The following is a 13,233-nucleotide window of genomic DNA, read 5'->3' as shown; positions in this document are numbered from 1 at the left end:
CCTCCCCATTTAATACCAGATCAGGCTGCCCAGGGCCCCATCCAACCTGGCCTTGAACACCTCCAAGGATGGGGCATCCACAACCTCTCTGGGCAGCCTGTTCCAGCACCTCACCACTCTCTGGGTAAAGAATTTCCCCCTAACGTCCAACCTCAATCTCCCCTCCCTCAACTTAATACCATTTCCCCTTGTCCTGCAGTTATCTACCCTTTCAAAGAGTTGATTCCCCTCTCCTCTGTAGGCTCCCTTTAGGTATTGAAAGGCTGCAATGAGAATACCTTCATCCCAGCATTTGTGCCCACTGACCCCAGCCATCATTTGTTGCAAGCAGACATATGCTGCACAGAATTTTCCAAGTGCAAGTTAACTTATGAACACCATGTCTTTTCCCAATACAATACTACTTTACCACATTATTATTAATTAAAGAACAGCCCATTAGCCATTATGAACACTCACTGACTGTCACTCTGCGACATTAATAGATTTCATAATTGAAATTCAGACATGATATATAAGTGGATCAGGAATTTCTAACAGTGCTTAATTTGTGAATTTAAAAACGTGAAAAACAAGAATGAGACTGAGCTCAGGCTCACATGCATAAAAACAGCAACAACATTCTTTCAAATGCTTTCAAAATTAGGTAAGGCAAAAACAACAATAACAGCAAGCAAAAAACCCACTACTTCTTCCTCCTGTTTGATATATCACTCCAATCAAGCAGGGACATGAGCATTACAACCCAAATATCTTCTTGACTTACAAATGCCTGATAATATAAGTAACCACTTCATTATGATGTTAATGTAATTTACCTCTGTAGTACAACAAAGCTCATATTTACCATATGTAGAGTGCAGGAAGTGCAGCCTTTAACAGGATCTACAGGCAGACTGCTGATGAGTAAAGTAGAATCCATAACAGACACCAGGCCGAGAAGAGCATGTGAAATAGACAACAGAAGTAAGCAACAGCTCTAAGTCAAAATCAGGTGGATCTGAGGAAGCACTACAGTACATGATTGTAAAACATGGATTTATTTTTTTTTCCCCACCAAGATTGTTTTCTCAATGCAGTATTCAGAGGTACAACAGTTAAAGAATACAACTGGGATGATAAAAAGACACCAACAAACTCTTCAAGTGCCTTGAAATAAAGAACCTATCCACATAGAAGAATCTAAAGCTGGTGTTTTCAGAAGCTGGTTTTCTTCCACTTTAAGTAAAAGGAATTTATTGTTTCCCGGATACTATACTAGAAGGAGGAGCAAGAATTGCAGGTTTACATCAACCATGGACAGGAGCCAAGGCATTCTAATAGTTGGAACAAATTCTACTAACAGTACAGTCAAATCTCTGTTCTGGGCAGATGCTCTCTTCTTTAAGATGAGCACCGCTGCAGATTTCCTATTGCCTACTAAACTTCCAACATTCCTACTTTGCTGCAAGAAGTTTTGTGCAATTTCTCATGAGGCCTGAGGACCACACTTTCCTTTTCTTCTGATTCTACTCAGCACTAGCAGTGCAGGCAGGTCTTCTCGTCACAACTGCACCAGCTGAAGAGAGGTTCCTATCATCTGTAAGAGCCAATTTACACAAGCCAACGTTTATAGAAGAATCAGTGACAAAAAGTTCAGACCGGTGACCTCTTGACTACAGGAAGCCATATTCACGCCCTGAATACTTTAAAGAGCATAGAAACATAAAAAGATGGCCTACAGGCCTACAGGCAGTTAGACCAGAGTAGCTGGTCAGTAGCTGGCTGATATTTTTCTAGTAGGGTCCAAAGAATATCAACCTTCAGGCAAGGCAGCCAGCTATTTAGCCATGCTGACTCACTAACATTATAAAATTCCAGTACCTAAATCTAAAGCACTGAACAGCAGAAAGATAAAAGGAGAGTGCTTTGTTAGTTAAACTAACACAGAAAGTTCTCTCCAAAGTGGCAGAACTTGATCTACTCATTGAAAAAAAGGCAGCAGAAAAACAGCAGCTAAGTAGGAATCCAGATTAGTGAGTTTAGATACTCTTCCGTCACTACAGCCAATGGCACAGGTTGAGTAACAACTCCTTCAGAACAGAAAACAAAAGACAGACAGTTCACTGAACTGGAGAAACCAAGAAATTACACCATCCTGCCACTGCCCAGATCACCACATGAAGCTGCACGGCCTTCCACGTAGAAAAGGGCTATTTACTCTGTCTGTGAAGTACTAGGGAATGGATACATGGAAAACAGTTGGGAACTGAAGTTACTGGTTGCTTATTTCTCCTCCACCCATCCTCGTGCACTGCCTTATGTCCTGAGGCAGGGGCAATTTCTAGATGCTGTGATTTCCAGTGTCAAAGCCTTTCCAAGTAGCAATCCAAAATGCTACACACAGCATGAAAGTAGAAGAAACAAATCAAAAACAGGATTTAAAAAAGAAAGAAAGAAAAAAAGAGTAAAGTGCTTTCCCCACCTTCATGTTTTACCATTCAGTCAGTTACAGCGCTCAGTGGACTTTTGGTCTGTTCCACTTTTTGGTAAGCTTGTGTGGGAATGACAACGAAAGCCTGACAAACTCACAATATACACCCATAAAGCTGCTGCATATATTCTTTTATATAGTAATACTAGTTTCAATCTATATAGTATCAGCTATCTGCTTTCAGAAGTGATCTGTCACTCCCGTGGGAACTCTGCCAGAAACTTCACAAAGGAAGCTTACACTTGAACTTCATCTAGAAAACAATAAGGCTGTGCTCCTGCCAGAAAAAAATAAAAAAAATAAAAAAATAAATCAGATTTTATTAGATGTTCTGAATTACCTAATATGCTAAGATTGGGGTATTCCTGAATTGAAGTAGTTGATACGACACTCATCAAATAAGCCATTTGTTTCCTAGATTCAGAATGCAGGAGGAAATTGTTTTAAGTATAGTAGCTATTAAAATACAAGCACACATACAGACACACAAATGATCTGTTAATACTGTCACCCTTACAACACTGAATGAAGCCCAGCTTTCTGTACTGAGAGGAATTCCATCTAGTGTGTTCAGCTCTCTATCAACCTTGTTCAATGTTCCTGCACAAAGTGCTCTGTGACACAACTCATCTGGGCACAGCCTCAGCCCTACTTGGTTTTAAAGCCACCAATAAATTGCAAGTGGCCAGAAATTTAAGTTTTGTTCAGTTTTATTTTTCCCAAATAGAATTGCAATAAATGTTTTTATATAATAGAAAACAAGTAAATTAGCACACTGCATTCCCGTTTCCCCAGGATAACAGTACTTCTATCAGCAATTTGATAATGCATTCAGATAGTATTTATGAAACAGGAGCACAAAAACAAACAGATGAGAAGCAATAATTCAGAAGGTCAAGATAATTTACTAATCTAGGAAGCTCAGAATACAGAAAGGTAAAAAAAATTAAGCAGTGATATTTAACAAAGCAGAAAGCAGTACACTTCAAAAAGGACATCAAGTGCAGCCAAACAAGTGGCAGTAATGCAGAAAAGGATCTGAGAGCATATATCAGCTCTCTAATGTTAGGGTCAATGATGTAGTACTGCTGCAAAAAGGGAACTGCTCATTATGAACTGTACTCTGCAGTGTATCAAGAGGCTGCTGCACGCAAAGCAAAAAGCAATTATTGTGCTGTGCCCACAAGTCATCTATATTCTTAATTGAGATCCTGTATTTTTTTTCCTAAATCTATCTTAAAGCATAATCCCCAATGGAACAATCTAGATAACAATTACATAACCTAACAACCAAAGGGGTAAAAGAATCTGGTTTGCTGCGCAAGACAGAATGGAGGTGAAGAGAACATGCAACAGACACCCTGGACCCTTACCACCAAGATGTAATTCAAAAACAGCTTTAAATGATTCTGAGCTGGACTGTTCTTAATATCTACTGACTGCTTTTTTACCTATTTGTAACTTAAACATTTAAAATGAAATATAAACATTTTTTAAATAGTCCCATTCACAAGGTTAAACAAGAAAGGAACAGAAGGATATAAATCACCATAGAACTGGGGAGAAACAAGAGGCAGGCCTCATAAGATGTTTGTTCAACATCTTCATCAATGACCTTGATGAGGGGATAGTGGCCACCCTCAGCAAGTTTGCTGATGATATGAAGTTGGGAGGATTGGCTGACACGCCTGAAGGCTGTGTTGCCATTCAGCAAGACCTGGACAGGCTGGAGAGCTGGGCAGAAAAAAACCGGATGAGGTTTAACAAAAGCAAGTGTAGAGTCTTGCCTCTGGGGAGGAATAATTGCATGCACCAGTACAGGTTGGGGGATGAGCTGCTGGAGGGGAGCTCTGCGGAGAGGGACCTGGGTGTCCTGGTGGATGACAGGTTGGCCATGAGCCAGCAGTGTGCCCTTGTGGCCAAGAGGGCCAATGGCATCCTGGGGTGCATTAAAAAGAGCGTGGCCAGCAGGTCGAGGGAGGTGATCCTCCCCCTCTACTCTGCCCTGGTAAGGCCTCACCTGGAGTACTGCGTCCAGTTCTGGGCTCCCCAGCATAAAAAAGACAGGGACCTCTTGGAAAGAGTCCAGCGCAGGGCCACGAAGATGGTGAAGGGCCTGGAGCATCTCCCCTATGAGGAAAGGCTGAGTGAACTGGGTCTGTTCAGCCTTGAGAAAAGACGACTGAGAGGGGACCTGATCCAGGTCTATAAATATCTAAGGTGTGAGGGGCAGAATGGCGAGGCCGGACTCTTTTCAGTGGTGAGTGGAGATAGGACAAGGGGAAACGGCCGGAAACTGCAGCATAGGAAGTTCTGCACAAATGTGCGCAAGAACTTCTTTACAGTGAGGTGACGGAGCACTGGAACAGGCTGCCCAGGGAGGTGGTGGAGTCTCCTTCTCTGGAGATGTTCAAGACCTGCCTGGATGCCTACCTGTGCTACCTGGTGTAGGGAACCTGCTTTAGCAGGGGGGTTGGACTCGATGATCTCTGGAGGTCCCTTCCAACCCCTACAGTTCTGTGATTCTGTGATAACCTGGGTAGCAGTACGCAAGGTGCAAGTCAGCACCTCCTTCAGTAGTAACCCCATATTTGTATCCTACTCCATGCAAACCTGTAATCAGGTAAGTAATACTAAATCTGCACCAGCCTGAAATGCGTTGAAGGCTCCAGGGAGACCTCATTGTGACCTTCTAGTATTTGAAAGGAGCATATAAACAGGAGGGGGAATGGCTGTTTACAAGGGCGGATAGTGATAAGACAAGAGGGAATGGTTTTAAACTGAGACAGGCGAGGTTTAGGTTAGATATAAGGAAGTAGTTTTACACACAGAAGGTGGTGACACACTGGAACAGGTTGCCCAAGGAGGCTGTGGATGCCCCATCCCTGGAGGCATTCAAGGCCAGGCTGGATGTGGCTCTGGGCAGCCTGGTCTGCTGGTTGGTGACCCTGCACACAGCAGGGGGTTGAAACTGGATGATCATTGTGGTCCTTTTCAACCCAGGCCATTCTATGAATTAAATTTTTCCCTCACCTAAACAAATTATTTTGAAAATGGTCAAATACTGTTACTACTGTTTTTATCTACTGTATCTGTTATTATGCATAGCATTATCATGCATATACAATGCTATCTATAGCATTACCAAGTTCACGGGAATACAATTAGATGAACAATCAAAATTGATTAGTACAAAAAAACCAACAAGCTGTTATTTTTATTTCTGAGTCACAACTAGATTAGGATAGTGTTTGCTTTTGGCAGCACAGACTGCCTTCCTCAGCAATCCACAGATGGGCTTTTTTCTCCTGTCAGAAAAAAAAAAACCCATAGAAAAATGCCATCTGATGTTTTCATACCTGGTAAAGCTCAACCAGCAATGCAAACTTTTGTTTAACACAGTTGCTGATAATAGATATTCTGGTCTGTTGTCTTCAAGCAGTTCAGAGCGGCGGTGGTTTTCTGCGGCGGTGGTTTTCTACCCGAGATTACAAAGTGAATCATTTATTTCAGGTCAGCTTTAGCTATATTTACCTGAGCTCTGGTTTTAAGCCAGTGGTTGTGCCAACCTGAATTACTGTATCCCATGAACCAGACAGCCGAGACTACAGAAATCATTCCAAACTAGAGTAGTAATCTAAACTGCTAATAGGATCCATTTAAATACAAGATGCATTTCCTTACCAAGATAACTGCTTATCCTTCTGCTAGACTAGCAGTAGATTTTCACCCTCCATTACAAAATGTATTTAATTTGAAACTGAACTGAATGGTAGACATACAAAAGAATTACCTTAAAAAAGTAACTACTGTATTTTTATTTTTATTGTGTCAATGTACACCATTTGTGCCTTCCAATAAGCCTCTCACCTCAGCAGTTATATCCTACAATTACTCCTATAACCATACAAATTCCCTGTGACTATTGCAGAACTTCAACACAGAGGCTGAAGGTTTGTCTACACAGAATATTTCTGGGACAACTGATCCTACAAGAATGACACCACCTGAACTTCAGCTTGGTATTCTGACAACACTCAACCTAGGCCTCAAATCTTTGGTTATTCAAACAAGATTTACTTCTGTCAAATTAAATTCCACCTCCTTGAGCAGATGAAGCCAGACCTTACTTCAAAATTAAAAACAGGATGTGCAGCTGTAGAAGAACTGGCTACCTTGCTCGTATCGGTATGTGGTTTCACTTCTAAGAAAAGAAATACATCTAAGAAGAAACATGACTCTGCAAGAGTGGTTTGATACCTGATGTGCAAAACAAACACTTCCCAAAGGAGGTGACAAGTTACTGCCAGCAGCAGGAGCTTGCTGGTCATCAACCCAGCACTTCCACCTTAGGCAACACACACACTTCAAGCCTCACAAACAGGAAAATCTTCCTGTATCCCTGGAAGCCCAAGATAAAAGCACTAAGGTGTGTCCTTCCCACTAAGAATGAAACTCCATCTACATACCTTTAAATTAAATAAAAAGGGCTACAGAACAATCTGCTCCCACAGCACTAACAATGAACTCTTCTCAATCCATACCTTGAAAACTCTTCCATAACATCACACAAATTTCACTTTTAGTTATGATTCCTGAAAATCCAAGTCATTTAAATGTGACAAAGCCAACTGTCTATAGCTACTGATGGCCCCATTACAGAGAATCTTAGCCCTTAGCACTTCACAGGATTGTATAAAATTACACAGAGAAATTCAAAGAGATAAAATTGTTGAGGACAAACTGCAAACCTCATTCACCTGCTTCACTTCTAGCTTCATCCCACAGCAGCAGGAAAGTCCCAGAACAGTTGTAGCACAGGAGGTGAGGTTTAACATTATTTCCTCTCACAAGATGATCCAACTATTCTGTAACTGAAACACTGCTGCAACCCCTACCATTTCAAGATTTCAAACTGATCTATGTTTCTTAAAAAAAAAAAAAAAACAAAAAACAAAACACAGATGTCCACCTTGATTTCATCATGCAACAAAAGCTGTATAATCTTTCCAAACCAGCAATAAATCAATGTGTAATGCATCCATCTGCCAGATCTCAGTGGAGACAATGTGCTGCCACAATACAGCATGCGTTTCAAATGTACAACAGCCTCCACATCTTCAATAAAAACACAGCAGAACAACACACTGTTATCATGCACCTTACTCTCTTCTTTACAGCAATTCTCAACAGAACTACCAAACAGAAAGGTTATAGATCTGAAAAACAATTAACGTACACATAAATGCTGTGACTTGATACAATCATGTATGACACCACAGAAATTTGAGGCCACGCTTAGAGCATGCCACTTCATCCTGAGCCCTGTTTTGCATAGAGGCATCACAAAAGCAGAACAGAAAAAGAGCATTACGAACACTTCCTCTACAGGTCCAAATTCACTGCAGAATGATTGAGCTATCTCTCCACATTATTATCCACAGAAGTACAACCAGGCTCTACACAGCATCTTTAAGATGTCAGAATGGTTTCATCATCTCATGATTGAGATTCATACACTGCACAGAATGCCTTACTGACCTCACCCCACAGACCTGCACACTGACACTGCACAGCCAGGCAGAGTTCTGAGGGATCTGGAAAGGCAGATAGTATTATGGGTACTGAGAGCAGCAAGGGACACCAACACAGACAAGAGGAAAAAAAAAAAAATACTACTAATCGCTTAAGCTTCTTTAACAAAAGGTCAGCATGAACTGAGGAAGCTATATGTGGGAGAAGAGCTTTAACCTTTGCTCAGCAGCAAGCTGATCTCACTAGGAAGCGGGGATGCATCCCTGAGGAAAGCACTCCACAGTGACAGCTGCTGCTCACAGCGCTGTTGATATCACTCCTTCCTCTTCCTCCAAGGGGCAAAGGATCCCCTGCTACACCACTGAACCCATCCTCATCTGTCAGGCTCAGCTGCACTTCACTGTGAGCCACCAGCTGCAGTGACAGCACCACACCTCAGCTCTAGGGAGAAGGGACAGCTAAGCACAGAACAACCAACATGCAGCAGGGCCACAGCAGGACTACAGGACACTGCACTATAGGGTCATGTTGCAGATATCAGACTGCTGTCAGTAACTAACAACCACCAGTCTGCATGACGTGCTCAGAATCACAAGACTCCTGAGGTACAGGGGAGTTTGTGCTCCTGGTCCACATTAGCAGCCAACCTTTTGTGAGGGATGGAGCGGACAACATTCAGAAATGGAGAAGAACTCCTTTATAGCTGCAGTGACGCGCTTTTTTTTCTGTGGAAGATGCACAGAGACAGCAAGGAATACTGCATCTCTAGACTGGTTTCTGAGCACAGAAGTGCCAGAACCAAAATCCATAACCATCTCCTGACTGGGTACAACATTTCAGCTACCAACACTGAGCACATCAGCCACAGAACCACAGTATCATTACAGTTGGAAAAGACCTCTAAGATAATCGAGTCCAAACATCAACCCACAGCCACCACGCCCACCAAATCACCATCCTTTGGGTGGAGCCCTATTGGAGATGCTTATCACCATTAGGGTGGTACCAATGCTCCTCTGTCCCAAGTTCACCTAGCTGAGATCTTCACTTGCTATTGGGGCTTTTATTAGGAGAAAATTCATCCCTTTCAGAAACCAGTACTAAAGTTCCTTCCTGGACCTCACATAAAGGTTTGAAAGAAATCTATGGGCTGCAGCACCTTCGACTGAATGACCATCACCCTTTCTACATTACTTTTAAGCATATCTCTTATTTTTAGAAAGACAGACATTTTCTCCTACAGTGACAAACTGGCTTTTAAGTAAGATCATGAAGCATCTTTATTCTGCATATACTAACTGTTACTAATATGTTGACAAAGTGCATGTGCTTTCTCTAGCAGTGATCTATGAGCCAAAATAAGTGGCTAGGAGCAGGTCAGAAGCTGGCAGTAGTAGAAGCTTTCACCATCTTAAATGTTTGTGAAATGCTGACTCAACTATCTGGTGATATCACCGCAGATTAAGAAAAAGGTCTCTCCTGCTGTTGTTGAAAAGGCGGGAGAAAGCAGGAAAGTCAATCAGCCACACCAAGGAGGCAAGTTTCCTGAAGAGAAGGGAGCTTGTAAATGTCACCTATTTTGATGTTAATGGCTATTTTAACTGGACTCTCAAGACATTCTCAGAGAACTATTGTTGTTTTGCGCATATAAACACAATGTAAACTTTTGCCATTAAAACTGATTCAACAGCTCTGCCAAAGAAATGCAAGGGACAGTTCACTCCAGCAGCTCTCTCTACCCCAATAGTCTTCCAAAGCTGCTTCCCTCTTCCACAAAATCTCATCCATACGCTCTTGGTACTGAGCTCCAACATGAACTAGATAAAGTTAAGTTGCTCTGTTTGCAAATGAAGATACAAATTATTGAAAAGGCACCTTAACTAATAAAGGGCAGAATTAGAGACATAACTTACACAGAAAAAGATTTCTTTCTTTTAAGAAAAAGAGGTCTAAGCCCTCTTGGGACCATTAGGAAAAACAAGACAAGGCTCTACTTGGATTCATAGTTAGATATGGTCCTTCAGAAGATCAAGCTGGGAGCCAGATCCCCTAGATATTGTTTATAAATGTTTTAATGTCCAAATTGAGAATTATGGTGTATGAAAAGAGAAGTTCAAGCAGCGAGTTTCCTCCTCACCTCCATTATATCAGCAGGCATCAGGCTTGGATAGAACTACAAAATGTGAACTTCATGAGTTAGGCTGGGCCCACCTGTCTTCCAGCATATGTCATGGAATTTTGCTCCCTGATGAAGAAAGCCAACCAAAAAGGAATTAATGAATATACATCTGCCAGTGACCAGGCAACCTTCTGGAGCGGCAGGGAGCAGAGCACAGCAGGAGCAGGTTGTTAGATTTGCCCAGATATCTCATGAAGCCTCAAGTAAGAGGGTAAGATTCCTGACGCCACTGCTGACGACATTTGTCTTGAAGTAAAATGATTCATTAACAGCCCAGGGAAAGGGAAAGCATTCTAAGCCATAAAACAATCACAGTAATTCCAGTGCTGTTGATAGCAAAGCGATTGTCACAGGCTTACGCAGCAGGCCACTGGCTGAGCAAACATGCATGTCTACAGTAATTATACCTTAAATCCTCAACCTCCTTAACAGATTTTTGTGAAAAACCTCAAAACTGAACTTACATATCACTTCTTCTGTGAATAATTTGAATCTTAAGCAGCAAATTCCCAGTGTCTGCCAGACATTCATCTTACAGACACCTAATTTTACGCTACAAAATAACCTATAATCAAAGTGGTATTTTTGCAACTTCCACAGTACAAAGTACAATCTTGTGGTCTTACAGAAAAAGTCCCTCTCCTATATGCTCTGGCCAAAGCCAGAAACAAAATATCCAGCAGGACCAGCTCACATTTTAAACAGCTCACTAAAATTCCATTAAGTTCTCAAACTCTTTCTACGTTACGACTCTTTTCTAGCAGTGCTGAAAGCATTCTCCTTGTAAGTAGAGCCTGCACACCCTAGACTGACTCGGACTGCATCTAGAGAGGCTAGACAGCAATTTGTGGGCACTGCGAGGCAACTCTGCTATTTAGCTATTCACTCCGCACTCACTGTGACACGGTCACAGTTAGAAGAACGGCCTGCCACAGAGCAGGCACCTCCTCCATGCCTAGGCCATGAGACATTACCACACAACACACCAAGCTGTTAACGTGGGAAGAGCCTGCATCGGCCCCAAAGCAAGTTACAAAACCTGTTTTGCACGGAGACAACCTACAGACCCGCAAGTGCTGCTGAACAGGACTGCCCTCTGGCTGGGCCGGAGGGGGCTGCTGATGGTCTCCAGTCACACCTTGCCTACCTCACAGGCTTTAAAATACAATTGTGTACACACATTAACCAGCCGTTCCTGCTGCGGATTTGGTTTCTTACCGTACTATTCTCCTATCAGGATCCCAGGATCAAGTACATACTTTGTTAGATGGAAAGGAGCTGCCAGCTGTGCGCACCTGCAAAGAACTCTGTGGGTTCCAGGTGTGCACAGCATGACAGGGCACGCAGTATTATAAAGCTACTCCATATCCATCACATACACGGATAGACAGCGAAACGCAAATATTTTACAGAGGTCAGGAGTCACTACTATCGCTTAAACCACACAATCACACTTTTAAAAGTGAGAAAACAGAGAGGACCAAGTTACACAGCCTGCCAACGGCTCAGGCGTTCAGCACAGCTGGAGGCACGCATCACAAAACCGTGCTTTTCCTTACTTTAAAACCTCAGAAACGCAAAGGGAAACACGCGGCTCGGACAGGTATACGCCGTGACACGACCCCACCGCTCAAGAGAAGGCAGAGACAGCAGAAAAGGCAGACCTTTGCGCCCAGCCGCCTTATTTCAGCAATAAAACGCTGTCTATGGGGGAAGCGGGACACTCAACTCCCCGCCTCCCCCTGTCCCTATAGAGGGCGGAGAGTCGCTCCGTTACGGTCGGGGGGGCTCCCAGAGCCGCCCCCGCGCAGCGCCGCGGCTGTTCCACGGCGGAGAGCCCACGGGAGGATCCGGGAGAGAGGGACGGAGAGCCGGCCGCGGCTGCCGGCAGGGCGGAGAGGAAGGGGGCCGGGAGCGCGGAAAGTTGTATCCCCGGGGAAAGTCGGGAGCGGGGGCACGCGGCCAGCATCGAACCGGCCGCCCGGGCAGGGGAGCCGAGGCGCTGCCACCGGGGCAGGAATTCCCACCCCAGGAGCGGAGCGCGGGCGTCGTGCGGAGGACGCGGACCCCTACCTGCTGATGGGCGGCGACAGCCACGTCGCGCAGCGCCTCCGTTCCGCTCAACTGCCGCGCAGCCTGCCCCGGCCCGCCCGCCGGCGACCGAGAAGGAAGCGGAGCGCTGCCGCCGCTGCACGGGCAGAGGAAGGCGCGCAACGGCGTGCCCGCCCCCTGCCGGTGGCGGACCGGGCCCGCGGCGGCGGCTCCGCCCACAGCCGCACCCCGTCCGCAGGCGCGGCCTTGTGGCCGGGGGGGATCGTCCTGGCAGTGGGTCGTGGGGCTGCTCTGCTTGTGTTTGTACTTCCGTAACGATGAGTTCAAAAGATAACAGCGTGGGGCTGCGCGCACCTGGCAATCATAGAACAACAGAATGGTTCGGGTTGGGACTTCAATGCCCATCTATTCCCAACCCGTGCCGTGGGCAGTTTGTCACCCCTCCAGCTCAGGCTGCCCAGGGCCCCACCCAACCTGGTCTCCTGTACCTGCAGGGATGGGGCATCCACAGCTTCTCTGGGCAGCTGTGCCAGTACCTCACTGCTCTCTGAGCGAAGAACTTTCTCCTTACATCCATTCTAAACCATCTGCCCTCTTTCAGTTTAAAACCAATGTCCTGTCCCTACAGGACTTCTTAAAAGTCTTCTGCTATTCTGTCGGCTTCAAAAACATCTTTCTGGAAAATTATTATGTAGCCAAATCTGTTTTCCACTACAGACCAGAAAAATTTCTGCTTTAAAATCAAAAAATCTTTTTTTCTTCTTTTTTTTTTTCAACTCTTCAGACAGAGCTGATCTGAGTTATTAAAAATAATAATAATAGTAATAATAACAATAGGTAATCCCTTTCCCTTAGTGTTGTTTTGTGGCTGCTAGTTTTTCTTATTCTCCTTTTTCTGTGCTGGTTTCCATCTAACTCCACCACGTGTTGGTGCAGGCAGGCAGACAGACTGGCAGGGCACTCACTGTTGTGCTTTGTGGAATAAAGGTTGTGT

The 13,233-nt window shown here is 44.2% G+C and overlaps 1 protein-coding gene across 1 annotated transcript in view; it reads right to left on the bottom strand.

The window, feature by feature from the left end:
- The window catches only part of FAM3C (FAM3 metabolism regulating signaling molecule C), a 28,459-nt gene extending 16,050 nt beyond the window's left edge, over positions 1–12,409 (bottom strand). Inside the window, exon 1 of the mRNA XM_048959156.1 lies at positions 12,261–12,409. The gene's annotated coding sequence lies outside the window, so the exon portion shown is untranslated. The remainder of the gene's footprint in view (positions 1–12,260) is intronic.
- Positions 12,410–13,233: the final 824 nt, after the last annotated feature.

The sequence above is a fragment of the Lagopus muta genome, chromosome 1 (genome assembly GCF_023343835.1).
Source record: "Lagopus muta isolate bLagMut1 chromosome 1, bLagMut1 primary, whole genome shotgun sequence".
Lineage (NCBI taxonomy): Eukaryota > Metazoa > Chordata > Aves > Galliformes > Phasianidae > Lagopus > Lagopus muta.
The sequence above is the reverse complement of the archived record's forward strand: the minus strand, read 5'-3'. Positions and strand labels throughout refer to the sequence as shown.